At 35.6% G+C, this 19,706-nt stretch overlaps 1 protein-coding gene across 7 annotated transcripts in view; it reads left to right on the top strand.

The window, feature by feature from the left end:
* CDH18 (cadherin 18) overlaps positions 1-19,706 on the top strand; it is a 488,064-nt gene that overhangs the window by 96,311 nt on the left and 372,047 nt on the right. The window contains exon 2 of one of the 7 annotated variants that reach the window (XM_036020243.1): positions 8,802-8,883. The exons of 4 other annotated variants lie outside the window; for them this stretch is intronic. The gene's annotated coding sequence lies outside the window, so the exon portion shown is untranslated. Of the gene's footprint in view, positions 1-8,801; positions 8,884-10,161; positions 10,332-19,706 lie in introns of those variants that run through there. 2 more of the 7 variants (XM_028511434.2, XM_028511454.2) reach the window with 2 other exon arrangements.

Raw genomic sequence — 19,706 nt, forward strand, 5'->3', positions numbered from 1 at the left:
ATTTATATGCATATATTTTTGTAAAATCCTAGTAGTAACTGAGAGTGTCTATTTTTTATCACTGTTATTTACTGAGTTTACCTTATATGCCAGATACTAAAAGAGATGAATTATATAAATTACTCCTTCATGATATGTAATCACCACAACTTCTCCTCCAGAGATGTACTATTATATCACCAGATGAGCAAAATGTGAGCCATTGCTCATCAATGTCAACATACCAAATAAGTGACAACATCAGAATTGGACCTGAAGTTGTCTCTCGCCAAAATCTAAGCATTTGTTTTCAGTATTACTTGGAATGAGGAATAACATAAAGATTTTACAGTAGAGATCTCTGTTAAACAATGTATTTAGTAAAGGGCTAAGGCAAGTTCAGAAATCAGTAGCTAAGTAGGATCGACACTGTTTTCATATGAAAGTTATATTATTGGATTCCTGTTACATAAGGAGTAAAATCTAAGAGACAGTGGAAATGTACTAAAACGATTTGTGGGACTTTAGAAAGAAAAGATTGTGGCTCGAAAGGAAAGACTGTAGATTGAGAAAAATCATCAATGCTAGTAATGAGTAGTCATGATGGACAGGACATATGGCTACTGACAACACGTGTAAAACCGTGATATATGAACACTGAAAGCTTGAGGGGTCTAGGTAGGCACAGAAGGGCAATGACAGTTCTTTTCTTGAAATGACTTGAGTGCTCCGTATATGTTTCACTACAACTGAAGTATTCTGGGAATAACCTAACCCTACCTACACTTTATGTTGCCACTCTCTGGGCCAAACATTGAGCAGGAGGGCAATGAATGTAAAGCATGAATTTTCACTGATCTCCAGAGCCCACTGTGAAATTCTCCCAGCCTATGGTAACCGAAAGAAATAGGCTTACACAGCATAAGAGCCCAACAGAGAAATTATTTCAATACACCACAGGCAATTGACTTGCAGTAAAGAAGGAAAAGAATGATAGCATAAGGCATCCTGAGATATAAGTAAATGAATCCCTTTTGATCTAACCGGTCATCCTCGAGTCCCAAATTAACACTGGCAATATGAAATTTATTTTGAACACACTTTCTCTTTCTAGACAATACTTCAAAGGCACTGTTCTCTTTTTAGCTTGTTCTGTTCTTTATGGGGTTGATGGCCTCAGTAATTTATTCTCTGAGTTAAATATAATCAGGCTTTATGTGATAATCCAAGTTTTATTCCAAGGTAGAAATATAAATAAGAGCTACCATTACTATTTTTCACTTAAACACATACATCTATACATTTGGGGTAAGAGAAAGCAATAATGTTTATATTTCAATTTCTTATTTTCAATATAATCTTTAATTTTATTTATAAGTAATTATAAATCCTTCTAACTTTTACAAAGCAACTCTGATTAAGCCAGGAAATAGTCAAGCATAGCTAATCATACCTTCTTAAAGATCAAGCTTCTCATGCATTAAAATTAAAAGAGGGTGTAAGATTTCATTTGTCAATTTTGCATGCTATAGAATATGCAAATTTCTACTCTAGTAAGACTTAATTTGATCTATTTTTAGTTAGACATTATTTCCCATAGTGATAAAATTTATCACTGAGTTGCCACACTTTTACATTGTCAGCGTTTGCAAATTTGAAAAAAGTTTTGTTTTCTAACCAATAGTATAATATTCAAATTACCAACACAACCTTTTTAAATCTTTTCAATTTAGAAATTTTTTTAGTGTTTTCTGTACACTTCTTCTGATCTGTTTAATTACCATCTCTTTCTTCTCCATCCTTTCTTCTCTCTCTCTTGCCATCTAATATGACTTTACCATTCATCCTATAGAAAAGTTTATTTTACCTGTCAGTGGCTGTAACAGCTTTTATCATTAGTATTATTGTCTGTGGTTGAATCATAAAATTATGTCTCTCACTCAAAACTATTTCTCAAGCTGCAGTTTCATATTATCAGATGACTCATGTAGAATAACTCATAATGTCTAGATAAAAACCTCAACATCAACATCTTCAGATCTGAATCTATTATATGTCCTAACCAGGTATTACTATTTCCTTCCTTCTACTAATTACAGTGTCATCTTTTTCTTGGGCCACTCTTAAAAACTCTGATTCATTCTTAGCTCCATTATGGCATGGTTAATTATTTCTCTAAATAGCTAAAGTAATATGCTTTTCCTTTCCTCTATTTTTTGTACCATGTGAAAGGCATTCATTAGCTCTTTCCAGATTTTAACTATAAATTTGCCACAGTTTTTTCATCCTTTAGTTCAGCATGCAGAGTGATAATCAACCATCATGTATTCAATGAAATATATTTTAATTATCTATTAATTCTTAGAAAGTGTGGACAGTGTTCCCACCAGACCTATTTTTTCTTACACTGGGCTCCTGTTCTGATTTCTCTACTCTTATATCTCAAGTGCAAGAGGTACAAAAATTTTTCCTAGTACCCCTTACCCCCTTACTATATAATTTAGTATCATTACAATGATGTGATAGTTAAGTACTCATGTTAATTGAAAGTCATTCTACCTGCTTAACTAGCAAAAATTCAGTCAAATACTAATGTTGGAATATAGTAGACTTATGAAAATGGGAAAACTTGGAATGGGGATCAATGAATTACTTAGGGATTGTCAGTAAAGAACTATGAATGGAATCTGATTTATTGGACTGATAGTTGTGGTGAGTAGAGCTGATTAATGAGTATACAACTTGCATAATCTCACAAGTTCCCACATTCAGAAAGAGCCCATGCTTTGCTTAATGTTTGTTGTGACCATCTTAAAAGTCATGATAATTTCTAGACAAGAATAAGAATGCCCTTACTTTTTGCCCTTTATCAAATTGTGCAACTGGTCCTGACATCATCAAGACAAGAAAAGTATCAAGGCTAGCCCTGGCTGGTGTGGCTCAGTGGATTAAGTGCTGACCTGCAAATCAAAGGTTGCTGGTTTGATTCCCAGTCAGGGTACATGCCTGGGTTGTGGGCCAGGTCCCCACTAGGAAGTGCATGAGAGCCAACCATGCACTGATGTTTCTCTCCCTCTCTTTCTCCCTCCCTTTCTCTAAAAATAAATAAATAAAATCTGTAAAACTATCATTGAAAAAGAAGTTAATGCCAGGATTTTGTCTAGACAATCGTGTGTAGGTATTGTGGATGCTTAATCAACTCCATTCTCCCATCTCATCTCAAAAAAAGTGTTAATAAAAGCAAGTTTTTAAAATATGAAAAGCATTATCTATATATAGCTATAAAATTTACTATGTTGCATAGTATTTTTTCTAGTTTTTTTTTACCTGAAAGCCAGAAAATCTTCCTTCCTTTTCTTTATATCCCTCAATGAAAACTACCTTAGTATTTTCTGTGTGTTGCTCTGTATTTTCTGAATAAATCTATTCATGCACATATGTATACAAATATATGAACATATGTAAAATTATGAACACATACAAAGTTAAAGTATATATATACATACACAATATTTTTGGATAGAAATGAAAGAAAGTGTAGAAAATTTTGTTGATCTTATGTTTTAAAAAACACTATTTATATATTTTTAAAAGGGGAAAGGATGGAGAAAGAGAGAGAAGCATCAATGTATGGTTGCCTCTCAATGTACCCCCTACTGGGGACCTGGCCTGCAACCGAAGCGTGTACCCTGGCTGGGAATCAAATTGGTGACCTTTGGTTCACAGGCTGGCATTCAATGCACTGAGCCACACCAGCCAGGGCTATTGAACTCATTTTTTAAAATGTCTTCTGATTGAGCATTAAAACAATTTAAGTCCATTATAGTTCACAGTTAGCAACAGCATGTTTTGGGAATGGATATGGACAGAAAATCATGAGAGAAAAACAAGGACACAATCAATAAACATTTTAGTAATCACAAGAATAAAAATTAAAACAATGAATAAAAATTAAAACAATGAATAAAAATTAAAACAATGAGTTAATGATGTTCAGTTATTTCATAAGCCAATTTAAAAAGAAATATTCTTTCTCAGAAGTAGTGAGGAACCAATTAATCTTTTCTCTAATGATGTTGAGGATCAGTAGGGTAAAATATTCATATATTTTGCTTAGTAATTCCACTTCCAGTAGTCTATCCAAATGTAGTAGTCAAAGACCCATGAAAATATTTATGAACAGAGATGTTCATAGAAGCATTATTTATATCAAAATCTCAGAAATATCATTATGTTGAGTAATAAGAAAAAGGTTAAATGAAGTATACTGCATATATGTTGTCTAATGTAATGCTGCTATTTTGGAGAGAATTTTGGATAAGCACTTTTAATTGCAAAATTTAAAAGACCAGATATATGTATCAGTTTTCAATATATGTCATAATAATTCTTAGGGAAAACATTGACAATATAAGTTTAGAGTTACTGTGTACTACTGTCCTCTCTGGGACAACATTAGCAAATTAAATCTAAAGGATGAAGCAAAAGTAGGTTTATAGTTGTTCATATGAAAAATAATACAATAATTAATAAATAGTAATATATGAATCAACTCTGTTTCATGTGCTCACAACTGTATACCTACTTTTATCCACTCTGTAGTTGTGAAAATTACTTGGTCAACCAGAAGTTCTTATTAATTGAAAATTAATTACATAACCCTTATTTTTAGAAACATAGGTTGTAAAAATAACTTTAAAGATTTGTCTATTTTTTAGTATTGTAAATATCATATACTGTTTGTAAAATAATATTCCTTTGATGGTTAAGAATACTACAGTTCTTTAGGGTCATCACAATGGCAATATTTTTTATAGCACCAGAAAGTAAATACAGATAATTATGGAGAGTTGAACTTAGTACTGAGTACTTAGTATTGAGTGATGTGCCTAGGATATTTCCTGGATGCTATATTTTATCTTTTAATATAAAGCTCCCTAGTAAGAGTTTATTTGTGATTTGTCTCTTTTTTTCTATTAAATTCAGAAGCAAATATGATTTATTTAATGAACACTTACTGAGCACTTACAATTGGGATTCAACTAACCTTTATTGAAAGCCTTTTATATGCTGGGGACTATGCTAGTCCCTTTTGCATGTGGATAGCTCTTTAAGGATTTTAACAGCTCCATAAAGTGAGCATGGGTTCCCACATTATAAGTCAGGTAGAATGTTCAGGGAATAAAACAACCTTGTTAAGCCACTCTGTATTTAATTTGAGTGGCAGACATAGAACTTAATCCTAGATCTTCCAATTCCAATGTATGGTTATCTATGCTACATCAAGCTGCATTTAGACAAACCATGAAATGGGTAGTCATCATTAGCTTGCATTTATTCAGGAGATACATAAACATATGATATGCATGCATATATAATGATAAAGGAAGCAAGTTGATATACAAGTTATTATATATTTAGCACTTTTCTAAGTATGTTATATATTTTAGCACATGGTATTTAATCCCCATAGGGAGTCAAAGAAATAGGTAATATTGTTATGGACACTTACTGAAGAAGAAACTAAGCACATACAATTATATCTTCCAAAGTCTGTTTGGCTCTGGATTCTGTGTTGTAATTTACTAAGCACATTGCCTCTAACTGTAATACAATTTGTTAAAATGAGATATCCTACAGACTTTTAAAAATATCTTATGGCCTCAACAAAATGCAGGGACTAGTCAAACCTGTTGTACAAGGTGCTTTTTCACCTCAGAAGATGGATGAGGTGGGGGGTGGGGAGGGGCGGCGGAGGAGGGCAAGAGAAAATAAAGGAGAGACAGTCATGGCCAAGGAAGAGAGAGGAGTTGGTGATGATATTAACTATGTCAACTGGATGGATGTGTCATGATACGGCTAACAAACATGTAAACTATTTTAAAAAGATGAAAAGTAGCTATAATCTTCTGAAAATGCAGTATTCCAGGTAAATTCTCAATAGTTTTGAGTCGTATAAAAGCATTACCACTTGTATTTTGATGATTTGCTTTTGTTAGGGATGCCTGTTTACATTTACATTTTTGATGACTGTATCACATAATTGATTTACACTAAAATTATTGTCAGTAGAATTCTCTAAGTCTTATTCATAAGTTTTGGTTCCAAGACTTGTCTCCACTACCATGTATTTAATACACTCCTACTTTTGGACTCAGCTGTAGTATTTTTATTGTTAGATCTGATGTAACACTCAAGTTTTTCAGGAGCCTTAAGAAACTCCCATTCTTCATTCAAATATACTGGCCTTTTGCAATGTTTAAAATTTCTATGGATGGCTTCAGTGTTCATAGCAATGATAAAAGCAATGATCAGAAGTGGTTTGGACTCTGAACTCTGAAGATAACTGCTAGAATCCAAGTGCTTCTGAATTTCTCAACGTACATGTATGGTGCCTTCATCAGTTGCTACACTCAAGTGTATATACAGTAAACGTTCAGGGATTTCACTTTTTTCTTTGTCAATTATCAATACTGTCCCATTAGACCCAAACAAGCTCATTGGTTCTTTGATATCTTGCAAACACTGAAAAACTTTAAAAAACAATAAAAGCATACTCATTAATAAAATTATTATAATAAGGGAGTTGCTACTTTTTAAAGCTAATCACACATACAGTTAAATTTGAAATATTTGATAGGCCTTTCTTCTTTATTGACCTACATCAGTATTTTCCAGTAATCTGAAACCCTTAACCTGAAGTGTGATAATGGAATGAGTAGAGGTGGATTTTATTAGGCCATCTTTCATATTTTTTAAAGATTCTGTTTATTTATATTTAGAGAGGAAGGGAGGTAGAAAGAGAAGGAGAGAAACATCAATGTGTGGTTGCCTCTTGCACACCCCTTACTGGGGACCTGGCCTGCAACCCAGGCTTGTGCCCCAACTGGGAATCAAACTGGCTCACAGGCTCGTGCTCATCCCATTGAGCCACACCAGCCAGGGCTCACCTGTTATCTTTAATCATAGTATTAGAGGTCATATTTTTATCAACATGTTTCCTCTTTTATTATATATGTGTGTATGTGTGAAATAAATAGTTTCACAGGATAACATGTATTCATGTTTTTATCAGGTGTATATCTTTACTAAAAATCAGATCCTTTTTAAATTTTAATATTATTTATTTCAGTAATCATTTCAATGAAAAATGAACCATGGTATCAAATTGATATAATTGCCCATTCTAAACACTGAATTATAACAAGGGCTAGCCCTACATGTCCTTTATATTCCTTCATTATTTAGATTTGAAAATATTGTATAACTTCCCAAACTTTCAGGGTGAAATTCAGCATGAGATGTCATCTAAGGAGAGAATTTGCCAAGTCTGTCTCTCAGGGAAAGATCACAGCTTAGCAGTACAATGTTATCTTTCCAGTTTCTATAGTCTGACCAGCATCAATCGTGTGTTGGATGCTTCTCTGTCACCAGCGAAAATGATTCTTATAACTCTTTCAAGGTAACAGAAGAGGGGACTCAGGATCAAAAGTGTCCATGCTTTCAGTTTCAGAGATTACCTCTGTAATAAATTCTACTGACTGGAACATTGTCCACTTTTCTGAAGAAATCTTTGACATAGGAGAAAAAAAATAGCATCTGTCCACTGTCTGGCTTTTCCCAAACACAACTGGTTCACTTACTTTCTTCTTCTGAACCTGAAAATACAAAAGACACACTAAGTGACAAGAGCTTCATCTTTCTATGGCTAGGGGAAGTTGGCACAGTTTCAAATATCAAACCTCTGAAGCCATTGAAACTCAGCGTACATTGCATCATTGGTTTGGGGGAGAATCTAGAGCCCTTCATCTGAGTTCAGTCTTATAGACAAAAATCCTCCTTGGTGAATAGGTTCTTTCTCTAGAGTTGAATTGTATTGTTTGGCGATGCTGGCAAATCCCTCTGCATGTCATCCCACTCAGGAGCAAGTAACTGTTGACTTTGATTATGATTGTCCACTGGATGTGCTTATTTCAGTCTTATCCAGGGAAAACCTCCAAGGAAGGCTAACAGAAACACATTGTGTTTCCAAGTTTGTCCCTGGGATGCTCATTACCAGTGTCTCAGCAACAGCTTCAGGAACAAGCAGACAACCATTTTATTTCATTCAACCAGAGGAAGCCAAATAAAGAGTTCGTTTTCTCTAGAAAATGCCATAATGTGAAATTTTAAAATTAAACTATGTGACCTCTTATAGACCAGAAGTTCTTATATTCCTTTAAAAAAAAAAAAAAAAACTATTTCTTCACTTCTGCTCTGAGGGCTGCATCAAGTACAAAAAGACTCAAAAATGGGCTCTTTTCAATCACCAAAACTGAATAAGAAGTTATGTCTGGAAACTATGCAAGGAAAATCTCATTTAAATCAGAAGTTGCATGAGATAGAATATATAAAACATAATACAACATTAGCTCATTACTCTGATGCTTCTGTTTCTGCTCCACTTTTCCCCAAGAGTTTAGACTGTGGAGACTTCCAAATTGTAACTGACTTCTAACATCTTCTTCAGGAGTAACTACGTATTTAACTGTGCAATTCCTTCACAATTAGAAACAATCCAAATCAAGTGCCTCTTTCATAGTTTCTGTTGGTTTGTTTAATCATACCAAAACCCCAAACCAAATTAAATCCCTTTAGGTTTTACATCATTCAAGCTAAATAAAGGTAGTCAAGTAGAAGTCTATTATATGCAATAGCTTTGATCTTTCTATCTTTTGATCTTTCTTGAGGCTGGGGAAGGGAAAAGAGAGGGATTATTAGAAATAAACTAACCTTTATTAAAAGTTGACCACATTTGCACAGATTTTTATTATTTTTTACAGAGATCATCTGAAGAGAGGATGAGCTCAATTTTAAAGAGAAGCCTCCTGAGGCTCAGAGAAGTGAAAGCTTATACAGGTTCAAGTATGGAGGAAAGTCTGACTTGGGATTTAAGTCCACATCTCTTGGCCTAAGAGGCCCTTTACTCTCTATCACACTGCCATCCCTCTAGTCCCCCTCAAGCTTAGGTCATTTTGTTCCTTTGAGCCTTGGGCTGCAAGCATTAGAGTACCAACTCACCCGAGCTAGTAATGCTGTTCTCTTAGTAGTTGCAATAACTGAAGGTCTTCTATAATTCTAAATATATCTGCCAAGAGATCCTTGGAATAGCCATTCAATTTAGATTAACTCCTACACATGTTTACTACACTGCTTTCAATGAGGATGCACGATGGTAATGAGTGAGTGTGGGGTGACTTTGTGTTAGGAGAAAGTGCTGAAGTTTTTTCAGCTGTTCACATCAACTTTAAATACAGCCAATCAGTCCTGGAATCCCTGTTATCAAAAGCTATGTGCATTACAAATTGTTTTAATTTATTCTGGAGTAATAAGAGGGAGACATGAGTGTGTGTGTGTGTGTGTGTGTGTGTTAGAGTTTTCCTGGCACAAGCAAACAGGGGTAGGAAAGGCATTGCAGTTCCTATTCATCTTCACAATTACAATGCTGACCTCCAAAGGAAAGCTCTATCTCACAGAAACCCTCCATGTCTTGAGTACTTTGGGGTGAGGCATTAAAGGGCATCACTCAAGCTAAATCTCACCGTTACCACTGGACTGTGGATCACTGACGAATGAGCCAGCAGTTAAATGTTTAGCAGGCTGTGACGACTTCGCACGGGAATAGAGAAATTTATTACCAGCCTGCCACATCAGTGCCTGCCCTGCCTGCTTTTTCTCGGGTTCCTTCCTGATGTCTACTCCCACCCCATTTGACAGTGGAACCCTTTCTGGCTCCCCAGCTTTCCCCCTGCCACCCATCCCCCCCGCAGAAAGCTGACGGTCTAAACTGTCACGGAGTCCTGTTCATCATATTTCAAAAGCCTTAGTGCTCAAGATGATGCCATGGGTCCAGGTTTTTTATTTTTTTATTAGTATTATTGATGGCATTGATTTCCCCATGACCTTGCTTAGGGGTCTAAAGGGTGTCAGTTCTGCGTACTGTAGAATGTGTGCAGCCCCCAAGTACGTAGGAAGGGGTGAAGGGGTGGGAAGGGCGGAAAGGAGGAGGCAGTGGGAAAGGCAGCCTCGGACAGGAGAGCCTGGGAGGAGAGGAAGGAGGAGAGACTGGGAGAGGAGGGGGATCAGGCGGACAGGCTGAACCAGCCAATCAGAGGCGGGCTCGGGAGCTGCAGAAGACGGAGCCGCGGAGCCCGGGGCTCGGAGGAGCGCGGAGCCCGGGGCTCGGAGGAGCGCGGAGCCCAGTCTGGGGCTCTCGGAGGACTGGAGCTGCTGTGCCGTGAGCACTGGGAAAGTCCCCTCTGTGCTTCTCATACATTAAGTTCCTTTCCACCAGTTAGGGCAAGTCAGCCAAGGTAAGGCTTCAATAAATGACACTTTACTATATAGTGACATTAATATCTTTGTACAACAGGGCTGCTTAATCCAGTTCTGAGTGAAAAAAAAAAATTGGTGAAATATTCCTCTCGGATTGGTTTCACAGGCTCTGGTGCCAATGGGAAAGTTGTGGCTAATGCTTCGTGAGCATTATCGCTAGCATACATTTTTTTAAAAAAAAAAATTCTTAATCAGGAATGTTGCCATAGAGCCTATGGAATGTGCCTAATAATCCAGCTGGCCTCTGTTTATGTTTATCTGTGGATGTGCCCTGCCCCCGAAGAAGTTGGAAGGGTACTCTGCAAGGCACATTTGAATAGTGATGGTATCGAAATCAGCTGTCATGTCTCTCTGTCTGTAAAAGTGAGTGAAAGCATTGTTAGAATAGAAACCGAGATGCTGAAATTGAAATTTTGATAGTGCTTTTTGAATATTGCCTTCCCAGTACCCTTAAAATTACATGCTATCTGTGCACCGAAGCTGCAGCAAAGCAAGGTTCATTTTCCGTTTTCTTCTTTCACTCTTTTTTCTTTTTTTTGGTACCAATCACTTCCATAAATGCTTATTAAAGCTTAAGATGAAACTTTTACTTCCTTTAAAGGGCACTATAAATGATGCATGAAAAGAAATTAGGTAGGCTCCTGTGATCTGTAACATACTTTATTTAGTATATGCACTCATGTTTGTTAACTCTGATTCATTCCCCCTTGTTAACTTCCCGAACCTGATTTGTTTGGGTCTGGAAATAACAATAATTTTGTCTTCATCTTCATGTCTTACAAACAAGGTAAAATTATGCCTTATGTGTGTTTATATGCCTCTGTGTGTGTGTGTCTGTTGTGCGTACAGATGTAGAACTGGGAAAACCTATCATATGTAACAGGTGAAAATAGAATTTTATTAGCTAGTTAATGAAGTGTTTTTTTATATTCATGCTTGGTGTATTTAATGAACTTTTAGATTAATCAATAGTAAGTGCTCCTTGCTATTTGCCTGCTAGAAATCAGGAAATACGAAAATAAAAATCTTAGCTAAAATTGTTATGGTCTTGCATTTGCTCAGGTTATGGCATCACTGCTTTGAGCCGAGAGAGACAGATCAGAGAAAGATTTTATTATGCAGCCAAAAAGAAAAAGGAAAGAACTTCAGGCTCTGGCTGTGTTTTGGAACCTTTATTTTCCTCTCTAGGATCACCCACAGATTTTTCAAAGCAGGGGGCTTTCCTTCTGCAGTAATTGTTTCTCTCTGTTTTTGTGGACTTGTATTGTCAGAGAAAATATTCTAAGTCAAGAGTTTGGGATCCAGACTAGGTCTCATATGAACCTTGCTCGATATGGACAGAGGAAGGAGGAAGAATCTGGTAATTAGTAGGAATTAGTTGTGCAGTCTCAGCACTCTGGTGCAAGTACCAATCATCATTGCAGTTTCTTTCAAGCCTCCTGTTACGTATGTAATTTTGGATTCCCTGATAATAAATTAACCTAGGTCAAGACATTTATTCACTTAATGAGGCATTCATTCAGTGGGCCTTGGGGATAAGTATTTTATAAACTATAGTGCTGATGCTTTTTCACAGAGGTAGCCAACTTAAGAGGAGGTGGAAAGAAATTCATACTAATTGTCAAGTTTGATCTCCTAGCAGGACAACGATAAAAGGTAAAAAATGATGATTTCCTATTTCCAATGCAACAGGAATGTCCAAATGGAAGTAACCCAACGGCAAGAGAGAAAATAATAGTGGAGTGAAGGTAAATGTCATAAACTCTATCTGCTAATTCTCTACCCAGTGAATGTTGGGTAGAATTAGTTACAGTAGTTGCAAACATGGTCAACAGCAACCGGTGCTTGAATAAAGGCTATACATTGAGCAGATTGGAAAACATTATTCCTCCTGATGAGCTGTTTCAGACAGGTATAGTGGAATCATGAGTATGAATGGGTCACTTAGTCCAAGTTTATAAATTCTTTATATGAAGAGTGCTTTATAAAGTAAATATAAAGTACCTTTCCCATTTGGCTCATACAAATATCGTTCTTATGCTTTCTGTTGATTTTTGTGGTGTGTTGAATACAGACACGTGTTTAAAAGTTTCTGTGTCCCACTTTTCCTATATTTGGCTTGTTGATGATTAGAAGAATGTGGTATACCTTATTTCTTTGTACCCTGGTATAATTGTCCTTTGGAATCTAAGCACACGTGGGCACTTCAACCTGGAAAAATTTATTAACCTGGAAAAATTTATTTATCTGGAATGACTGTATCCGTTGTAATGGAGCCTAGTTAAAAGTAAGAGAGAGAGAGTTTGAGAGATTAAAGATAGCATGGGTGTATGGTATTCTTTTGCTTTTCTTAATCCAAAATCTTTAATTTGTGTACTTATATGCCTTTCTTGTATTTGCATTAGACATGTCATAGAACTATATTCTAGATTACAGCTTCTTAACTTTAGTCCCTTTGATATTTGGGTTGTATAATTCTCATGCTAGGAGAACTAGCAGCATCAGTTTTCTACTCAAAAGATGACAGAAGCAACATCTCCAAATTGTGACAACCAAAAATATTTCAAGATATTGTTAACTATCCTCATGGATGGGGACAAAATTGTGCCCCTCTTCTACTGAAAGTTGTTGCTCTAGGGAAAAGAAAACCAAAGGTTGAGCACAGAAAGGGGTCATGGATTACACTGTTTGAGTGGACAAGTGTCTATGTATATTGTTCTGTTTGGGTGTCTATGGTAACTGCCTTTCTCTGGATTTCAACTTGTAGGTGGTTCATTACATCCCTAATGAAAAACTGTGGAAGAGCTTATCAGTACAAATTTTTTTCATAAACTGAGACACTTGTCTGTATATTATTGTATACTACATATGTTTATAAAGTATATATAGTATACTGTACATAATATGTGGTATATTATCATATACTAACATTTATGGAAATGAGAGGAAGTAAAAATTGGAAAAAAGAAAAAGTAAATGTTGAATCTGGAAACAAATTTCACTTCCATTTTTCATTCCAGATGAGTTTTTATTATAAATAATAAATGAAAGATACTGATTCTCTGTAGTTTATGATTGCTTTCTCTTTGTGGGGGGGGGAGTGTGTATATATATATGTAATATATATGCACATATATTATATATGTATAATGTTTGCAGTCTCAGAACAAATGTTTACTACAGTAATCACATACGCTTAGAGTAGTGTATGGTGTTCAAAGACTTGAAAAATAAAAGTAAACACTTTGGTTTAAAAAGTGTAGTTCATTACTGGTGGTGATGTAAAGCATAATGGGAAAAAAAATACCAAGCCTAATGGTTTTAAGACATGGTAGTACTTGGACCCTGCCATGGATTACTTGTGTTGCACACATGTCATTTTTGTATACCGGCCATCTTCCTCATCTGTAAAAGGAGATAATAGGCATGAGAACCAAATAGCATAAAGCGTTGAAATGGGTGGCAATTTATAAATATCTACCCCAGTGTTGGTAAATTATTACAGATTCACTGTCTTTGGCAATTTATTTGATGAAAATTGACACAAGATTATAAATCTTCAACTATTTTAAGGTGACTAAAAATCTCTAAGAAATGGTGACATTAGCTCTTAAATGTTTTTCATAGGTGAAGTAGTACATCTTCACTTTGAAGTCTGTGATTAAAATTATGGACAAACTTCAATTTCCTCAAATATATCTATACTTCCCCATAGTATTCACATTTATAATTTGTTAAAAAATGCAGCAATCTAAAACATAGAATGCACCATGAAATACACTCTTCAACAATAACCACTATTACATATTTGGTATACATTACCAAATAATTTTTAAATAAATAGATTAATGTGGATAGTTATATATTATTGCAAAGTAAAAATTATATAGAGCTGTATGCATTCAAACATCATATGTAGACAAACATATTTAAATAAAATAAATAATTTGATAAGATTGCCAAACTGATTTTATAGTATGCTCATTCTTCCATGTGATTATATCAAGAACTCGTGAACGTTTAACAAGAAACCAGTAAGCCCAGAACTGGTATGTGCAGAACTGGTATTTAACTTTGGTTCAGTGTTAGGGGCACACATCTGTCTACAGCTTTCCCCTTCATTAGGTAAAGGTGCTTTCAGATTGGCCAATGACCCTGACACATTGAGTGTTCTGATTATATAAATATTACTATAACTCATTTAAGTAATCCCTTGTATATTTGATTAAACAAAGAGTAAGACCAACACAAATAAAATAATTTAGAATCTCTGATTGCTAACAGTGTTTAAAGAGTAGCAAGAGTTCCAGAAAAATGAATGGGTAGTGGTGAAATGTAGGAGCAGACCTAAGAGGAGTGCTTTAGACTTGAGGACCCAAAATGTGTGAACGTTGCTTCTGTAGATATCAGTACTCTGTGTAAACTTCTGCAGTGCTGAGCCACATCCATTTAGGAAACGTGTTGGTAAGATGAGAATAAAATGAACAAAGTACGACCCCTAAAAGTATTTGAGTGAATTATATGAATAAAGCATACATTTTACTTGTCCAACCTCTGAAGGACTATGTCTTACTCAATATTTTACTTGCACTGCACAGGGTATGGTAGATGAACTGCCAGTAAGTGAATTCCAGTATTACGGATGCCTTCAATGAAAAGAGAACTTGAACTACCATTTCCATTTCATTTGATCTTTAGATGACCATAAGTATCTTACAATGTATTTTTACTGTCCTTATATTTAGGGCTTTTAGGTCAACATATATGATTTATGTGTAACTATGCAGATTTGATGTCACTGGCATTCTCAATCCCATTTTTTTTCTGTCAGACTACCAAAAGTTTTTAAGTAAAACATTTATTTGGGTTAAACTCACAGTTGTCAATGGGATTGAAATGAAGGCAAGATCCCATTGAGTGTATTCAATGGATAACCTAGGGAGTCATCGTACCACTAAGAATTTTTGAAACCAATGTTGGTATTAGCAAAGGTGTGATACAACTCTTAATAACAGTTCTTCTGGATAGAAATGAAAATTAGCATACCAGGTTTGAAAAACAAGTTTCTATCCATCTCCAGAGAAAGGAAAAAGCAAATTCACTTACATGCAGTTTATGGGAATAAGTCACTAGGATATAATCCAGAATACCAAATATGAGGGAATACCTCAAAAAGTTAAAATTAATTTAAGAATTTAATGAAAAGTAAGAATATAAATAGTGACAAATTTATGAAATTTGAATGTAATATATTAAACTTGATTCAAAAATTTATAAGTACTGTGATTTCAAATATTCTAATTAGTTGCACAATGTATTGGGACAAGAATGTGTATCTCCCTGGTCTTCTATAGTGTTTATATTATTATCTATGCATTTAAGAGACATATACTTAGTATATTCTAGCTGCAATGTGTGATATTTTACATATAATGAAAATATAAAATACAATTATTTTGGTAGTATTCAGTTTTGATACTTTTATTAAGAACCTGCTTGTTGGCAATCAGCCGATTGTTTGGCCAATCAATCAACAGCCAATCAGCCAACAATCAGTTTCAATTTAACTTAGCAATAGCTGAGAAAGCCTTGTGTTATTGATTAAAACGTAAACCAGTTCCCGAAGACTATTGAGTAAGATTTTCAATTCTGGTGATTGAAATTCTATTGCGCAAAAGGGTGGGAATTCCTCTCTTCTACCTCTTTTCTTAGTTCTTACAGCTGGACTAATAAAATCGACACAAGACTAGATTAACAAGGGGATTTAATGTGTGTGCATGGGAGAAACAATATGATGCTCAGATCATAAAATGAGGCTCATATAATGATCCAACTAGGCACTTTTTTATACTGTTTAGACAAAGAAACAATACATTTGTGAGAAATTTACAGGACAAAAAAGTGCTCATTCAAAAGGAGTGGAAGCAAGGTTTGCACTTGGGTAGTAAATTAGTAAAGGCATTAGAATGTTTACTTACAGACCTTTTAGACTCTGAATATTTCAGCTCTTGTGATCAAGGTGTCTCTCAGCCCTTCGAGAGTAGGGGAAGAGAAGACAGTGACTGTGCCAGAGTGAAAGCAGTCGAGACAGAAGAGGTTGGATGATGTACTGAACTTGAAAATAATGCTGATAGAAACTGATGTTGTATAGGACATAGAGCTGCTGGGGAGAAAGGAGGGTAAAGGACACACTTTGTGTGCTGTTGGAGAGAGCTGGTAGGACCAATGAAAGGAAAGAACTAGGGACAAGGGAATCGGGCAGAGGAAGGAGGTCAAGCAGTAAATAGGAAGAAATTAGATTTATATGTTTCTAGTTGTAGATGTCTGCCTGGAATTGGAATGGAATTAGTTGAATACATAAGTGTGGAATTCAGCGGACAGCTGTCTGCTGGATATAAAAAGTCAAGTGATCACACATATATCACATTTAGAATAAAGGAACTGAGTATGAATGAAAAGATGAAAAACAGGAGGACCGGAACCTGCAGCAACCCAACACCCATTAATTGGGAAAATGAAGGAAAACAAGGACAAGCAGTTGAGCAGCAGTAGCTGGAGAGGGAGGAGCAAACCCCACAGGTGAAGTAGCTTGAAAGCCAGGGGAAGAGGGATCTCAAGGAAGATGCTGTTTCAAAACACATTTTAAATTATCAAAATGGGAACTACCAAACACATATAAACATATTCAACATATACATTCTGGGCATTTTCATTTTATGTATAAAAATTCACCTTGATTTTTAAGTGCTTCTTAAAGGGCTTTATTCATTATAGCTGTTTATATGTTGAAGATATCTCTCTATGTATTTTTATCATTTTTATTGTCATTCTATGACAGTTGTGTCAATATTCCCCCTTTGCCCCTCTCCACCTATCCCACTCCCCACTCTCACAGCCCATTCCCACACTGCTGTCTGTATCCATGGGTCATTCATACATGTTCTTTTTCTCGTCCCTTTCCCTCCTTTCCACCATTGTCCCTGCTCTTTCCCCTCTGGTCACCTTTAGTCCGATCCATGTTTCCATGCCTATGGTTCTATTTTGTTCATTAGTTTATGTTGTTCATTAGTTAACCATTTTCAAGTCAATGCGTGCCTGGCATTAGAAGCAACTGGAAAATTTTTTAATGTCGTAAAAGCAAATATTGACACAAAATTATTGGTTTAATTACTCATGTATTTTATTCATTAATATAGTTCTTGTTCTGTAATGTTTGTATTGACTTTATATGAAGTTTGATGTTGCATTTATTGCTCATCACACCTGAAAAGATAGCAACATAAAATATATTTTATTTATTGATAACAAAATTTTGCTTCTTGCCAACCCAAAATTATGCTGCAAATAATTATAATAAAGTAAAAGTAGATATGAAAACTCTCCTGTAGCCAATATTCCAGTTAAGGGACTGTATTTTTTCCTCCCCATTCTACAAGTGATTTACTAGTCTTTTAAGTGTGGGAGAAATACATTAAAAACCTAGATATAAATCCTCAGTTTCAGCTGCAGGTATGACATGACTTATAAAGTTGTGAAACTGATCTATAAGCAAGTATGCAAGGCTACCATACCATAGATCATTTCAATGATTCCCATATCAATGAAATTGTTCTTTTCTAACACACACACATACATACAGATAACCAATGACTTGGCAATCACATTCTTTTTCTTAATCTACAGAGACAACAATCAGTTTGGTTAGTACTTTATCAATCAGGCTTCACTTAAAATATTTATATTCTGAAATAAATTACATGATATTACTTCTGAAACCCAGTTTTGTGAGAGGAGTCACAACAATACTTGAAACAATTTAAATAATTTATAAATACTGTATGAGACTACATTGAAAGCTAACATGATAGGCGAAATAATGGCCCTCAGAGATAGCCAAATCCTAATTCCTGGGACCTGTGAATATGTGACTTTACATGGCAAAGGAAGATTAAGAATGTAGAAGGAGTTAAGTTTGCTAATTTACTGAGCTAAAACAGGGGGATGGGGAAGAGAGTCAGAAAGGCGGTCAGCGTGATAACCTGCAACAAGGAATCCATCCGACTTGGCTGGGTTGGGATATGGATGAAGAGGGCTAAGTACCCCGTGCTTTGGGCCACCTCTAGAAACTGGAAAAGGCGTGGGGATGGATTGCCCCTGAAAGCCCCTTGAGAGAAATGCAGCCATGCTGATACCTTATTTTAGCTCCATTGTGACTCAGTTCAGACATCTGACCTGAGCTCTGCTTATTTCTGATCTCAGGAACTGTAAGACAACGTTTTGTAATGTAGGAAGCCACTAAGTTTCTGTATTGGATTGGCCAAAAAGCCTGTATAGTCTTTTTTTTCATAAAATAAAAAGCACATGTTTTATTTTCACCAATAACTTTATTAATTTAGATATTTTGAGTATGTCGGGATCTCCCACTATTGGCTTCCAATGGGTAGGGGCCAGGAGTGCTGTTAAACATCTTCCAATGCATAAGATAGCCTCACAGCAAAGAATTATTGGACCAATGTGTTAATAGTGCCAAGAAAGTTTTCGACCACCTTTGACTCGTTCAACCTGTCACAGCACCTTCCCCATACACTGCACAAATCTTTGTGTGTGTTTCAGTTATGTTTCTACCTTTCTTGAAATAATAAAGCATAATATACTAAAATGTTGCACATTTTCTTCCATCTTCAACACTATATTGGCTGCACAAAAACTCACCAATTTCGATAATTTTTTTTCTAAATGTGCGTTGATATGACAGCTGTCACAATACAATCTAACAGAATTGTTTCAAATGAAGTTAAAGACAACTAAGCTCTTCTAGAGCCAGTGTACAGAAAAAAACTAAATCAACTTTTTAGCCAAACCAATGTTTTGTTACTAGTAATAGAAAACTAATATAGCTGGTATAAGGAGGTATATTAAGTTCTGCCTTTTAAAAATATTTTATTTATTTATTTTTGGAGAGGGGAAAGGGAGAGAGAGAGGGAGAGAAACATTGATGTGAGAGAGACACATCCATCAGTTGTCTCTCACATGCCCCCAACCTTGGACCTGGCCTGCAACCTAGGCAATTGTCCTGACTGGGAATCAAACTGGCGACCTTTCAGTGTACAGGCCAGCATTCAATCCACTGAGCAGCCCCAGCCTGGGCAAGTTCTGCTTTTTAAATAAAAACACATCACATAAACATTCTGAAAATAAAGATGAAATAACTGTACCATTAACCCAAGGCTTTTATTATTTGTTACTAAATTGATGAGAAATTATTATATTGAACCTGAAGGATGTTTCCTAAGAGAGAATGTAAGCTATGGTGTTTCCTAAAGGAAGAAAAGAGTGTATCCTACCTAAGCTGT

Source organism: Phyllostomus discolor, chromosome 3, assembly GCF_004126475.2.
Source record: "Phyllostomus discolor isolate MPI-MPIP mPhyDis1 chromosome 3, mPhyDis1.pri.v3, whole genome shotgun sequence".
Lineage (NCBI taxonomy): Eukaryota > Metazoa > Chordata > Mammalia > Chiroptera > Phyllostomidae > Phyllostomus > Phyllostomus discolor.